Here is a 14407-nt window from a genome sequence, read left to right as displayed (position 1 = left end):
TCCCTGATCACCAAAGATGAGGACAACCTGGGGCAAAAAAACCCCACAAAGACCCCCAAACCCTCAGGCAGACGAGTCACCCCCAGGATTTCAGTAGACAGGGGTTAAGCAGCAGAAAATAATGAGCATTCTGGCCTTTATCAGGCTATTCAAGCCCTCCCAAAAAATTAGAGAAAGAGGGGCTCTCTTTCCCCTGCATCCCTCCTCCAAAGGATGCTCAAGCACCCCCAAAATAACTCCATTGAAAAGCAGGAAGATCCCAGGGTTAGATCAGACCTTCAGGGAACGCGTCTTATTCCCCCACTACAGCTTGCAAAAAAAGTCTTTTTTTAAAAAAAAAAAAAAAAAAAAAATCAAATCAAAGAGGTTATTCCCCCCTCGCGGCCCGGGATGCAGCAGAGTCCCCCGAAAAAAAAAAAATATTAAAAATTCAATGAAATCATAAAATGGGTGGTGGTTGGCCTCGCTGATGGCTTCATGGTGCCCACGGCTACCTGAACCCTACCCTGAGCTCTCCACTTTGCCTCCCAGGAAGCAAAGGGGACGGGAGCACCTACAGGGAGATGGGGTTACACGAGCCATGCCAGGTTGCTTAAGGAAAGGTGTTGTGTGGATTGCATCTTTAGGAAAAAAAATAAAATGATGGAGCAGCTCTGGAGGTTTTCATGTATTGAGAGGGAACCTGAGGACCATGCTGGGGGCTTGGATGCTGCCTCTCGCCAGCCCTGGAGCCCTTGCAGGAGCAGGGAAGGCACCGCTGCTATTACAGGTGTAATGGGAATTGTCAAGGGAACACGCTGAGGCCATGAAACTCACCCTGCTAAAATCACCTGGACCTGTATCTTCCCGGGAAAGGCATAAAAATCCCCAAGATGGGAATGTCCTCACACAGACCAGGGGAAGCTCCTCTGTTCTCTCCCTTCAGGTCAGGACTTGGCTTACGCCCCGAAGCACGAGCATTTACACATCTGCCTAACGCCATCGCCGGGGTACTTATCATCCATGGAGATGTCTAAGCCTTGTTGTGGTTGTGTCCTACTAAGATCTTGCATTTAATTAAGCTATCACCAGCGAGGAGAGCATCCCAGCTCAGCCAGCCATCAGGTGAGCTCCCACGCACATCCCTTTTAACCCTCCGCAAAACACACAAAACATCGGTGAAGAAAGAGGTGAGGTTAACTCCCTCCCCCCCCCCAAAAAAAAAGAGATCTTTGGAAAGTTTTCAATTTGTTTTTCTTTCCCAGTTGTACAGGGGGTTGTATTTACTGGCTGAAATTTTGCTACCACCAATTTAACAAATAACTTTTAACACCACTGGAAAGAGCGATGCGCCAGTTCCTGTGACCTGGAGTTATTCCTCGAGAAAGGCCCTATTTAATTTGGGCAGGTATTTAATTGTCTTTCAGTCAAATACAGAAACATGCCTTACGTAGGCTAAAGTATTAAACAAACCCAAATAATAGATTTTCTGACACTTTTTGGTAGAAGTGTTGTAACTTGAACAGATTTTTAAATATAGTCTTTACTAAACAGTCCCCAGTTCTCACTGTTCTTCTTCCATACTGTCTCATTCCTTTTTACTTATCTCCTTAAAGATTTAGATATCTTTTCCTCAGGTCTGCTGGTTAGCAGGGCTAATATGTGATATTTAGAGAAAAAGACAGCTATGGATGAACTGCCTTTGTTTCCTGTAATGAAAACTATGAAAAGATTGGTCTGCAGGCTTAAAAAAATTCAAATCCCATCACTCACGAAGTCACTAAACTGCTGGTTAAACCATAAATGCAGTTAATGTATCCTAATGTACGGATTTAGGATGTAAAACACTTGTTTAAATGTTTTATTGCAGTCACTCTCAATGAAATTAGCTGAACTTCACGGGGGCTGTTTCCTGATATGCGAGACCAAAAAAAGAAATCTCTCTGGATTTAGCCATCGCTCAGCTGAGCTGTGCCTCATCTCCCACTGGGATAACTGGGACGGGTGCTGGATCCAGCACTACGGGAAGGTCCTTTCTGGTTTGCATCAATCCCAAGCCAAAGTTGCTTTTGCTTTTTTTCCAATGTGCCCCTGAGTACAGATGTGGGGTGCACATCGTGACGGATGACAAAACATCTGCCTTGTTTAGTTAACCAGGACTAACCAGTTAACCAGGACTCATTTCTAGAGGCAAGAGCAAAGTCGGGGGAAAAAACACCAACTTCTCAAAATTAGCAGCCATTAAACTTCATTGCAGGGCGGGGGGGGGAGGTGAAATTTAAAGCAGATTTTCTGCTGCAGGGAAATTTGAGGGCAAAGGGGTTAAAATGACCTTTCAGCCCGTATGAAACCGAAACAAAAACTTTTCCATTTTCCTTTCAAAACCGAATTTCTTAACCCATGGACAAAACCTGGGGGGAATTCATCGTTCTCTTTGCTTTTCCTCCTAAAGCACCAAAGCTCCCCAGCCCCTTTCTTTTTTTTTTTTTACCCCCCATCATTAGGACTTCATCAAAACCACTCACGGCTCCTCCACGTGTTATTTCCCAATATAAACGAGTCTTGGTGGAAAACCCCCAGCCCAGTGTGCTGTGCTGTATGAGTTAAACCGTGTTTAATTCCCAGCTAAAGCCTGGGGGAGAACCTGCCATCAAAGCCCTGTCTGCTCACCAGAAGGGGAATGAAAATGAGCAAGTAGCTGGGTTATAAAAGGAGGGGAGAGGAAAAACACCAGAGCTCGTTTGCATTATTAAGCACCTGTAAAAAGCAGCCAGCACCACATGCAGCTGATGGATGAGGCCAAAAACCTGTGGATTTCTACAATATCTAATTTGCTCCTATTTCTTACAGGGTTTTCTCCTACCGGCGCATAACACTAACACAGCACTGTGCAGGGAAGCAAGGGGATGGTCTATGGTGAAGGATTTGTTCCCTTCCCATTAAATACCTATAGAAACATCTTCCAGAAGTCTCCTGGCAGAAGAGGATGGCAATGAGGACCTGGGATTGTTTTCAGAGCAGTGCAACGTTTCCTAAAGTTGTGATACATCCTGATGGGGAAATGGATGGGTTTAAGAAGGTCTTGGTCAAGCTATTTCAGCCCTTGGCATTGCAATTGTACCCCAAAAGCAGCACCCCAATGGGGGTCTGTAGATGTCACGTCACCCTCACAGAAGAAATAAATATTTAGCATTAAAAAAGAATAAAATACAGGGGGGAAATATGGGAAAACCCCCTGCTAAATCAGCTGAAATGCATCACCAGGGCTGAGCATCGCAGCGGCACTGCCTAGAGCCCCCTCTGTGCCCATGGTCCCCAGCTGCGGTCGCACAACGGGCTGGACAGAAGCCACCCTGAATTTGGAAAACAACTCTGCTTTAGGGAATATTTGTACCCTTCAGATGAAGGAGAGACGCAGGGGAACAGGCAAAGAGGAGAGGAGCTAATTATCCCCCTTTAGGGGGCGAAGGGCTGCTCCCTTAGTGCTCCCTCCCGCAGGGTGTACGCAGCAGCTGGTGCCCTGCAGCGTTTCAAGCCATCCTTCCCCACCAAAATCTTGCAAACAAGAAGATATTTTTGGCTTAAATCCAGCCCAAATTCCTTCCCAAGCAGCAACACCCTTGCAAACTGCTGCAGCTCTTCCATCTTAATTTTACGTCCCCTAATTAGAAGCCGGTGTCGGCTGGAGGAGAAATAATGAACTCCGCAGGATGGCCAGGAACAATTAGAAATCATCCAGGGCAACCTATAAAAATTAGTTCCGCTTCTTTCCCTGAGATAACGCAACGCTGCAGTCCGACAGACCATGCTTTACCAAACCACTAGCTTTTTTTACTCAACTATGAGCCGATTCTACACAATTTCACGAGATGCAGCAGGGACAATTCCTCTGCTGGGGATGCTACAAGCAGAAAAAGTCCCCAGGTCTTTGAAACCACCCCCGTTGCTCTTGGGACCAGCTGTGGATTATTTAAGAGCTCTTACCACCAAGCTGGACCTACCTGACGTGCACACACCTCTCCCTCTTTTAATCTGTAACTCTGAGAAAGGGCATTAATAAACGTGCACATTTATTAATGCTGCTGCTTGTGTTCGTGCCCTGAAACAGAGGATAGAGAGGATTTTCAACTTATGGGTTTCGCGTAGGTCCTTCCCTGCTTTTGACAATCCTGTCTGGGTTTTGGTTGGTCCGAGATGAATCTGAGGCTGCTGAGCTGGGACTTCCCATCAGGATAAGTCACTTATTCAGTTTCTTGCTAAAATAAATGGTCCACGTGCGCTCAAACTTCAGCAGAAGAAAGCCAAGCGTGAGTGGCTTATTTACTTACTTAAGTAACCTTACGCTCCAGCCTCTATTTTTTTTTTCTTCTTCTTTTTATTTCAAAAATACTTAGCTTTAATTTAAAAAGGAAATCTAATATATTCTTCTGGGGCAAGATAAGCCTTCTGGAGGCGGCCAGAGGCACGCCTGCCTTTCTGAGCACCGCGGCGGCGCGAGCTGGGCAAACAAAGAGAGGAAGCCACCGCTCTGAAGTGCGAGCCACACTGGCACACGGATCCCCTACCACTTGTAAGCGTGTCCCACTTCTGGTTTAGAAGTGTTTTCCTGCTCGCAGCAGGCTCATTTAGGTGGTGGAAGAGCCATCCGCTGCCCAGGCACCCACTGGTTGCTCTGCAAAGGCGCTGCTTGGTCCAGCTCCTTCTACCAGACATCCCATGGGATGGAGACCAGAGCAGATCAGGGTTCTCCCCATGATGAGAGGGCCGGTATCACCTCTTTGCTCCATCACTGCGGCTCTGAATGGTCATGGGGGTTGTGTTCAGCCCACATCAGACCGTGTTGCCTTGCAAGAAAGCTCCTTGTGGCCTCTGGATCAGGATCAGCTGCAACCCAGCAGATGCTGCTAAATCCAGTGCCTTTAAGATGATGAGCTTGGGGTGTTTTCCCAGGGAAAAACGTGATGAATAACCCAGTGCTCAGCAGTGCTGAGATGCAGGAGGTGTTTGCCAAAGCGCCCTCAGGCTTCAAACAAAGCTTGGCTTAATATTTCCAGGGGGAAAAAAAAAAACCCCAACCAAAATTAAGAGGATGGAGGAGGAGTGATGGTGATGATGCAACTGTCCTGGCTTGCATCACAGGAGATGGCTGCAGACCACGCTGCTGCAGGGATGGAGCAGCAAGGAGCATCCCTGTGAGGCCATCACCTCCATGGGCAAAACCAGTTTTAATCATGGACCAGATGCTGGTTGGGCTGGCAGGAGCAGCAACGTGCTCAGAGAAATTCAGAGGTTGCAAGTGCTTTCCCCGTGAAGCCCTGGGTTTCGGGTGCTTTTTATTTTTCCTCTCTCTTCCCTTTTGAAGTGGTGTTGCCTATTTTGGGAGGGGAGGGCTAGTTTCAAGAGGGTTTTTGTTCGCTGAAGCCCATGTGGAACAGTGTCAGACGTTTGTGTTGTGGTTTCTCAGGGTTTCGGGCCAATTTTTCAGCCTGTGAAGGGAAAAGCCACCCATTCCTGTAATTAGAGCTGAGGAATCGGGCTCTGCAGGCAGACCTTCCTTCAAGGGGCATGCAGGATGATGTGAGTGTTTCCACCAGACCAACTGCTGGGTACAGAGGAGTGTTCACACCGTCTGCTGTCCCGGCATGCCCTCTGCCACCGCATGGTCCCCACCAGGTCCCTGACACCCAGAGGTCCTCTACAACAGCCTCACGACTCTTTATACCAGCACACGGTCCGTACAGCAGATTACAATTCAGAATAAACAAAAAATCAGAATAAACTAAAAGAGGGTAGATTTAGACTAGATAGAAGGAAGAAATTTTTTATGAGGGTGGTGAGACACTGGCCCAGGTTGCCCAGAGAGGTGGGAAGATCACAGAATCACAGAATATTCATGGTTGGAAGGGACCTTTGAGATCGAGTCCAACCACAAAAAAAACCCCAAAACCCCCCAAAAAACACACCACAAACCAACACACACACACACCGCACACAGACAGACAAAACCCAACAATCTCAGGCACTAGAACATGCCCTGAAGAGCCATGTCTACACGTTTCTTGAATACCTCCAGGGATGGTGACTCCACCACCTCCCTGGGGAGGCTGTTCCAGTGCCTGACCACCCTCTCAGTAAAGTAATTCTTCCTAATATCTAATCTAAACCTCCCCTGCCACAACTTCAGACCATTTCCTCTGGTCCTGCCATTATTCCTTTGGGAGAAGAGGCCAACACCCACCTCTCTACAACCTCCTTTCAGGTAGTTGTAGAGGGCAATGAGGTCCAATTGCCCCAGAGATGCCCCATCCCTGGAAACATTCCAGGCCAGGTTGGATGGGGCTCTGAGCAACCTGATCTGGTTGAAGACGTCCCTCCTTCTGGCAGGGGAGGTTGGACTAGATGGTCTATAAAGGTTCCTTCCCATTCAAACTATTCTATGACCAATAACGTCTTCCCCATGGCTGGAGAGAAATAAAAGCACCGCGAGGTGCGTGTTGAACTCTTTTGGAGAGACTTTTGTTGGTTTTAGTCTAAAAATGGCATCCCCTTGGCTGCAAAGCTCGTTGTGGTGCATCCTCAGGCAGTGTCCGATCACGTAGAAGCCCTTTTCTGGTCTGCAGGTAGCTGGAGCAGCAGCTTGACCCCCGATTTCCTATATGGAGCAGGGATGTCTTTATTCCAACATCACAGCCCGGAGAGGGAACCCCGAGCAGCTCCCCCAATCCTCCCCCTCCCAAAGCACCCACCAAGTTCAACTCGGTCCTCTCCTCTGCCTCCCCCCTTGCTACCCAGCTCACGAAGCACCGTCCCCTCCAGGAAGGCTCCCCCCACGCTGGCAGACCCTACATTCCCAGCTTTTCCAGCCTTTCTGTGCCCAGGACCCTTGGCAACGGCCGGGGGTGGGTCACACTGCCCAGCTGGCACCCTGCCTCCTTCCTGGCCACCTCATTCACCCGCTGCCCACGCCGCTCCAGGCAGCTCCAGCGTGGCCCAAGCAGACCCTGGTGGAACATTTTTCGGCTCAACATCCCCTAACCCTTGGAGCCTTTTCTTTGTGCCTTTTTTTTTTCCTGGTTTTTATTTTTTCCTCCCTTTTTTTTATTTTATGGTGGCTGTGACTTTAACCGTGTTCGTACGGTGCTGGATAAAGCATGTCCTTCCCTCTGGATCAGGGGCTGGAATAAACCATGGAGGGGGGAATGAAAACAAGGGTGCTAAATGCCAGAAGCCACCGGGCAGGTGTGTGTATTAGGAGAAAAAAAAAATATTAAAGATATATGCAGAGTGCTGCCTCAAGGAAGAAGCACAGACTGCAGAAAAAGCCTGTTAAACAAACTTTTTTTTTTTAAAAATGACGTTTTTAAACACAGTTTCCTGTCCAAGAAACTGGACAGAGAAACAATAACCCGTTTGTTGCTGCTCTCTCCAAGAAGGGCACACGAGGCCCCATCCAGGCTCAGCTGGGGAAGGGGACATCTCTGGTGACCGCAGAGCTGCTGTGTGGCACCAGCACACGTGGACTCACTGTTTGGCTCCGGCAGGAATTGCTGTTATTGTTATTTATTCCTTTGTGTGGCAGCAGGAGCGGGGCTGCATCTAAAGATGGGTAAACACAGCTCTCGGTGGCCTCAGCAATCCCATGGGATGTATTTCTGGAAGGATGCTTGGGTCACCTGGCCGAGGAGCAGGGGATCAGGAGCTCCTTCCAAGGTCCTTGCATGGGGCTTCCCACTAGAGCATCTGGCAAGGTGGGAGGAAGGCAGACCAGGTGTGGATCCTGACCATGATTTAACTCACAGACAAAAGGACCCAAAAGTGGCATCTGCATCAGGAGGTGGGAATCGGTGGTGGGGATGGAGAGTTAGAAGCACCTCGCAAGAAGGCACTGCCCTAAACCACGCTGATCCCTGGGTAAACACAACTCCCTGATCTCCAGGCCAATAAATGTGGTTTCTCTCAAACATTTATACAGAAACCACAGAAAAAAAACAGTGTTCACCCCTGGGGAATCCCGCTCCATTGATAACAATGCTGCTGTGCTCAACCAAGACTGCACAATTATCCCAGAATTCACTGATTTTTTTTTTTTGCTAGGGGCTCCCAGGGGAAATTCCTTCCCTGCTCACAGATCAAGCCAGATAAACGGCGCTGGGATGCAGAAACTCTCATTCCTACGGTCCTTTTCCACCCAGAAGAGATGTCCAGGAGCATGGAGCAGCAGCCAGCACCCCCCACTGCCTCCACCAGCTGCTAATAAGATCCCTGGTCCGAGAAGCATCTGCCTGCTGAGACCACCAACAGCATCAGCTTCTACCAGATGTCATGTTTCAGATGGAGAAACCCCTCTATCACTTACAAGCATTTCAGGAGGCCAAGCTGGAAGGTGTACATCCTTTATGCAGCAATACACAACCTGTGGGGAAACTGGGAGTGAGAGAAGGAGGGTCTCAAACCAGTCTAGTGGAAGGGGTGAATGCAAAACCTCTGGAATTGCCCCAAGAAATTGGGATCTGATAATCCCAAGAGTCATTAAAAATCTATGGAGTTAGTTCAGAAAGACAGCGCACCTTTAGGAGTGACAAAATACAGGAGGACAACCATGTCTTACACGATGTATGTCCCACAGTCATCACCCCACCATCATCATGGGAATTTCACCCAGAAACAGGACTTTGCTCCAGCACTGTAGCCTTTTCCATCCTCACTGATTTACTTGGGATTTTCTCCTCCCTTGTGCCTTTTTGCCCACTTCCACTCATTCGAAAAAAGCCATTTAGTCCTTCCCTCTTGTAGGCACCGTGGATTTCGCAAGACAAATTCCTCTGCATTTTAGCCTTATCGGCTTCTTCTGGCCTCCAGCCCCGTCCCGAGCAACCCCCCTCTGGGCTGGGGATGTCTTCCTCCTTCTCCTCTGTCTTCTTCTTCCAAGAGCATAAAATCTCACCAGCTCCAGGAGAGAAGAAAAGCCCGTTGGATTTCTGAGGCCATCAAGGGGCATGAGAAGATGCTGGGACACCCCCTGACTCCCCGTCTTGCCCCAAACACCAAGTTTTCCAATGCTCCCCGAGAGTCCCCAGCTGCAGTGGGGATAGCCAGGGCTGCCATCCTCCAACACGTATTAATTCTTCCCCCATTATTGCTCCAAATTAACTCGGCTCGGTTTTCCACCTCCTCTACATACCGACAGCATGTGCATCCTAAAAAAAAATAAATCTGCCCTCACCATCCTCCAAAACGATCCCGATCCCTCGGGAACTGCCTTGCATCCGAGTTATGACAGATCTCTGCCGCCGCTTAACACGAGACGAGATTGCTCAGCAAACGGGGGGGAAAGGGGGGGGACACACTATGGTTACAAGAAAACATCAAGTGCAGAGCAACCAGCCTGGAATAAAATCACATAAGGAATGGGAACAGCAAACTTGAGGAGAAAATAAAATAAATTAAAAAAACAAAAAACAAAAAACTCGGGCTTCAAGGCTTCCAAAAATCAAGCCATTGATTACAGCACATTTGAGATCCATTTGCATGCAGAGAGCTTTGCTTTGGAGCCGAGATGGAAACAGAGTCTTAATATAGCTGGGGAGAAAATATCCTTCTTGCACTCTCCTAACTGCACTTTGATAGGAAGCAGCCACAGAGCAGATGGTGCCTATATATAATCACCAGACCTATTATCCCAGCCTCTTTTAGTAATTTGAAGGATGTGATAACCACAAGGAGAGCGGCAAATATTCCCCCTCCCTCCCTCCCTTCCCCCTGCTAAGAAAAATATATTAAAAAAAAAAAAGGAGGAAGCTATAATTATGGTAACGATTGAAAGAATTTCCAAATGAAGTAAATAACTATTTTGTGCACTGCTCCTTTAAACCAGAAGTCAAAAGTTAATTAAATAGCAGCATGTTACTGAGTCGGGAGAACACAGCAAGTCCCTGTGCAGCGGAGAAGGAGCCCGGAGTTGCTTCGGATTGATCCAAACCCCAGCACTCCCTTCCCTTCCCTCCCTGCTGCTTTCCTGCAGCTGCTGGTTGATGGTGGGGAGAAGGAGAGATCATCTGTCTCCATTTCTCTACTCGCCAAAGCCCAGAGCTCCAGGGTTCCAAAGGATGAGCGACGGAGAGGCCATTCTCTCCAGGGGGTTTCTCACCCCATGAAGATGCTCAGGAAAACACCACAAATCTGATTTTCCTCATGGTGTGAGGGAAGGCTGGGGAAAGGTGGTGTCGGGAGGCTGTCCTGGAGGAGCAAGAAGGGATTTTGGGGGAGTTTGCATACCTCTGCCTGCACGGACCCTTCCTCCGCTTCTGCGGCTGCCTGCTGGGCAACCCAAAAGTGGCAACTCGGAGCCCAGGGGTGAGTTGGTGAGAGCAATCCCTACCTGCCAGCAGCTGGAGGCACGGCTCATCAGGCACTTCACGGCCATAGGTGAGTAGTGGAGGTGCTGAGGAGCACCCCATGGTACCCAGCTCCCATACAGAGCCCTGGTCGCACACCAACGGTGGCTCCAGCCATGATGCAAACACCAGATGGGGACCAACGGATGCTCATGGGGCAATGCCAAAAGGAAAGCTTCCCTTGGGAGAGCAACAGGCTCCTACGCAATGAGTAACCACAGCATGCTGTCGTCTGTGCTGCCATCCCACAGGCACCAGGGCAGCTGGTAAAATACACCTGGCTCTAGGAGGGTCCATCCATCAACAAGACCTCCCGGTCAACCGTCACAGGAGACTGCCGAGGGGTCTGAGAGAATTACTGGGGAAGTCTGACTTTGCTCCACAGCCTGGAGAGCATCAATCAGCCACGCTGGTGCCTTCTGCAACGCTTCCAGGTCAGAAGCGTGATTCATTGGCGACAGGAATCCCAAGGACCGCAGGATAACACACAAACCCATCGCTGCTGCTTCTTCACACCCTTCCCCGAGACACCCAGGCTGTTGTAAGGAAAGAAGAGGTGGCAGTGGAGCCACAAGTTTCAGGTTCCCCCCACCCCAACTTGCAGGTTGAGGATGGTGTCCTACCCCCAACTGCCAATGGACAAGCAATGTGCTAATGGCTGTGCAAAACCAGGGCACACAGTCTCTGCCCTGAGCACCTATGGTCAGTGATGGCACCTGGGTGTCACAGCTGAGAGGGTGGGAGTGTCCCTGGGTGCTGCTGGAACAGAGGTTCCCAAATTAGGTGGCCTCATTCCAGCCAGGAAGCTGTGAAGCCATCACTCTGTGCTGGGACACAGCAAATGGGGTGGCCTCAACAGCAGGAAGGGATGTTGGCTATAAAACCTCTGCAGTAACCCTTCAAGAGCAGCAACAGATTCCTCCCATCACTGCTGACACCCCAAAAGGCCATCACTCTTGTCCTCTACCACTGCTACCATCTCCAATGTTTGATGGCTTCCTGGCTGAGGGCAGGTGACCCTTCGTCTCCTTCCTTGCTGAGTGATGGTCTGCAGAGCTGTGGACCATATCTCCCAGGGACTAAGTGCTTTAAATTTATAGAGGGGTCAGGAAATCCGTTCAGAGGTGGAGCAGAAGATGCTGTTTCCACTCTCAGTCCCATTTGCTGTTGTATTTGTGCATATTCTGCATGGATTTGAGAAAACAACTCTACTCACATGTTACCTTTTTGTACAATGATTCTGTTCTTAAGCTACAGAATTAGCAAGATATCGTAGTGATGGGACCCTGGCAAAGCGGGTGACTCCTAGAAATGTTCTCCCACAGTTACATGCAACACTAGAGGGCATGAGCAAGACAAGAGATGCCCGCTGGAAAGCTTGTGGGTAATTAAGGCCAACAAGCTTTTTTCTAAATCCATCAGTAAAAGAGAAAAAAAGCAAATATTAGAGGGGTCTCGACCTGGCTGTTGAGTGCCGTGGTGCCAAGCCTCACTACACAGCACGGCCAAGTGAGGAAGAAGTTTCTGAAGGCAATTCCCAAGTACAGAACTAATCACCCCCCACCCTGGCAAGAACACCACATTTGTTTGCTTCACTGTTGTAACCTTATTAAGACTTTTGCACTCTTATTTTGGAGCAAGTTTTGCTAACTTTGCATGGGAGGAAACATGTCTCCCTGCCTAAGTCAAACATGCACTGAGGACACACGATCCCCTTCAGGTGTTGGTGCAAATCTACACAAGAGGAGAGCTCGTACTCGCAAGCCGCCCATCAACCCAGCACAAATCAAGGTGGTCCTGAGGGTTAAACCATGCAATTATCCCATTATCAAGCTCAGTTTGGATACTGGGTACAACTGGGTCATCTCCAGTGGTGGGCCTGAGCTATTGCACAACAGCGTAGGGAAGGAAGAGTCAGGAAACTCTCTTTCCATTCACGAGAAGTGATTTCTTGGTGTTGCTTCTTCCACCTCAGTTCCCTGATAACCTGGGGAAGAGCTCCACCATCTTGTCCACCTGCTCTTTCACCAGGGAATCCGCAAGTGGGGCAAATGCAGGCAAAATTTAGCCAACCACATCCTTCTCTTCAGCTTTAGGACAAGATAAGAGATTTGTCCTTTTCAGGACAAGGTTATACAGGTGAGTATTTCTCCTGCATCACACTGCTCCCTCTCCTCCTCTCTCCTCATGGGCAAATGACCTCAGTTTTCTGGCAGAGACTCCCATGGGAAGGGTGTAGCAGGGCTGAGCACCCGGCACCTTTCCCATTTCTTCAGAAGCGGAAGGGTGGCCACAGACCAGCAAACAGCTTTGCTGGTCCAAGGACCTCTCTGCTCAGTGGCAGGGGAACCCAGGAGCACAGCAATGCTGAAATCCCAAAGAGTTTGCAACATCTCTCCTGCATAAACACAGCCCCAACGCTCAGGATTTCTGCTCTGCGAGGTCTCTGACCGTATCTATCCATCACTGACCCTGTCCCCTGATGCCACCCACACCATGCTTCCAGGCACTGGTGCCACTTCAAGGGACCCAGGATGCACACAGCAGGGACACACCGGGTGCTCACCCAAGGACAGCACTATGGGGCATCACCAGCCATGCACTCAGATACCACCATTACCAGTCCAGGGACCTCCTCCTCTTTTTGGAAAGTCAGACTCCTAGACACACAAGGCTCCAGCAAGACCAGTCTACCTTCTCCAGGGCCATCTCCCACCACAGAATTCAACATGCCATTGCTTTATGGCAGCACAACAGCCCATACAGAAGCGGGCAGAACTCCTGTCCCCCAGGCAGGGTGACAACTGGAGACACTTACCCTGGATGAAGTGCTGCCTGCGCTTGGCACTGAGCCACCTCTTCTTCTGGGTAGGTACTGGCACAAGAAGGTCCTTGCTCCTCTGCCAAAAAGAGCTTGCTCTTCATTCAAATGTTTAGGGCAAATTACTGTTGCTCCTGCAGTAAAACTAAGACCTTCTGCCCCTGTGCAGAGGTAGGAGGTTGACTTGCCCCTAGGAACCTGCTCTCCATGGGGGAGTTTCAGTGTCCTGGCACTACACCAGAGATGAGAACACAGGAACATCTCACCATACATTGATAAAATAAGTAACACTGTTATGCCCAGGTTTTATACTGGGAGCAGAGGACCAAGACGCTCATTCAGCAGATGCATGTCAGGGCCAGGAACTGAACCCCTACCTTCAGCTGTGGTTCATCAGGCTCACTATTGCCAGCTGGAGCTGCTATCACTCCCTCCAAAGCTTGTGCTTTCCCTTTTTCTTGCTTGTAGGTCCAATTCAGACCAATGTACCTGCACACCACCTTCTCAGCGCTGGACAAGCATATCTAACAGCAGACCCACCTTCTCCTCTGCACGTATTCCCTTCTGAGCAGGCAGAAACCACAGGGTTAAGCTACGCTCTACTTTCATCTGACAACCAAAACCCAGCCTGCCATCAGATGCTACTCAGGTGGAATCAATTACACAGTGGAAAGGAAGGAGGTGGAGCCTCCACCCAAGGAGTTCTTGGTCTGCAGCTTTGAAAGCCAGATGCTTTTTTCTGTCCTTTCAGAGTTTCCAGGCCCCATCTCTACTGCAACGACGTTGTGCAACCCGGGCGTTTTGCAACTGTGGCCTGACTCGGCCATGGAGTCAGGGCTCTGAGGTTCACCCTGTCCCACCATGTCTGGAGTGGCTCTGGCCTCCTGCCCACCTGCGCTCCCAAGTCCACACTGAGTCCTCCTTTACTCCCAGCATGCTAAAACTTGGTTTAAAGTTGCAGGTCAAGCTCTGTGGGACGGGCTGAGGAAGCAGTTATGGTGATAAGGCAGATAGGAAGGAGCATATGAACTTTCATTGCTTTGGGTAAGTCCATTCTTTCAAATTGCTCCAGACCCAAACCATCATTTATGATGCTGGTCCCACTCCTGGATCACTGTCACTGGTGTAAATCCCGAGTGACTCCTTCAGAGCGCTCCAGACATGCCTTGCAAAGGCTGGAGAATTCCAGCAACATCTCCTCAAACCTCAGCTA

At 49.4% G+C, this 14407-nt stretch overlaps 1 protein-coding gene across 4 annotated transcripts in view; it reads right to left on the bottom strand.

Annotated features, from left to right (window-relative positions):
• SAMD4A (sterile alpha motif domain containing 4A) overlaps positions 1-14407 on the bottom strand; it is a 112626-nt gene that overhangs the window by 24917 nt on the left and 73302 nt on the right. The window lies entirely within an intron of this gene.

This window comes from Calidris pugnax, unplaced genomic scaffold (genome assembly GCF_001431845.1).
Source record: "Calidris pugnax isolate Ruff unplaced genomic scaffold, ASM143184v1 scaffold127, whole genome shotgun sequence".
In the NCBI taxonomy this organism is placed as follows: domain Eukaryota; kingdom Metazoa; phylum Chordata; class Aves; order Charadriiformes; family Scolopacidae; genus Calidris; species Calidris pugnax.
Note: the sequence above shows the minus strand (reverse complement) of the source record. Positions and strands in the feature narration are given on the sequence as shown.